We start from the raw sequence: 1,475 nt of genomic DNA, 5'->3' as shown, positions 1-1,475 counted from the left end.
ACGGGGGCAACACTGAGGGTTGCGATCCGTTGCCGGACACAGAAAAAGACAAAAAAACAAACAAACAAAAAAAAACAAAAACTGGAGATTTCAACGCCCTCTATCAAAAATGAAACAATTCAGCAGGTAGAAAACCATAAGAGACATAATTAAACTCAATAACATGATCTGGATATAATAGATATCTACTGACTACTTCTTCCAACAACAACAGAATAGACATTCTTCTCAAACTCACATAAATAAAATCACTAAGACCATATTCAAAGTCATATAACGCTCTTTAGGAAAATTAAAATAATAGAAATCATACAATATGCTCTTTCAGACCACAAAATAATTAAACTAGAAATCGGTAACAGAGCAATGACCACAAGATTCCCAAATAGAGTGGGATTAAACAACACACTCTAATACATGGGCTCAAAAACAAATGAACAACAACAATAAAAAGATAAGAAAAACCGAGAAAAAATTTAAATACTTTTAATAAATGAAAGTGAAAATGGGGCTGACCAATTAGCTCACTTGGTTAGAGCACAGCCTTGTAATGCTAAAGTCAATGATTTAGATTCCCATACTGGACAGCCACCAAAAGGAAAAAAAAAGCGAAAATGACACCAAAATTTGTAGGATACAGAAATAACAGTGTTCTCAAAATTTTTTATGGCACTGAATGCATACTTAAAAAAACACACATCTAAACTCAATAATCTATGTTTCCACTTTGGGAATTAGTAGGGGGGGAAAAAGAGCTAATTAAATTGAAAGGAAGCAGAAGAAAATAAAAACTGGAACAGAAATAAAATTGAAAAAGAAAATCTGGATGAAAAATAAACATCTAAAAAGCTGATTCTTTAAAAAGATCAATAAAATTGATAAGCCTATCCAGGCTAACTAAAAAGATAATGAACACAAGACAGAGATTAGTAATATCAGAAATGAATAACAGGACATCACCACAGATCCTGTGGACATTAAACAAATAATAAATACTATGAACAACTCTCCACACATTTGACATTGTACATGAAATGGACCGATTCCTTAAAAGACAGTTTACCAAAACTCACACACACAAAAATACACAATGTAAATAGGCCTGTATCTATTATGAAAACTGAGTAAACAAATAATAACGTTCAAAACAGAAAGCACCTGTCCCAGATGTGCTCACAGGAGAACTGAAGCCAACATTTAAGGAAGAAAATATACCAACTTCCCACAATCTATTGCAGAGAATAGAAGATAAAGTACTTCCCAGCTCATTGTATGAGAACAGCATTACCTCAGTACCAAAACTAGACAAAGATATTATTAGAATACAAATCTACAAACTGATATCTGTTATGAACATACATGCAAATAAGCTCAATACAATATTAGCAAACCTAATCCAACAATGTCTAAAGAAAATTATGCACCATGACCAAGTGGTATTTATCCCAGGTAGGCAAGGGTGGTTCAACATATGA

Source organism: Galeopterus variegatus, unplaced genomic scaffold (assembly GCF_000696425.1).
Source record: "Galeopterus variegatus unplaced genomic scaffold, G_variegatus-3.0.2 Scaffold8593, whole genome shotgun sequence".
NCBI lineage: Eukaryota > Metazoa > Chordata > Mammalia > Dermoptera > Cynocephalidae > Galeopterus > Galeopterus variegatus.
The sequence above is the reverse complement of the archived record's forward strand: the minus strand, read 5'-3'. Positions refer to the sequence as shown.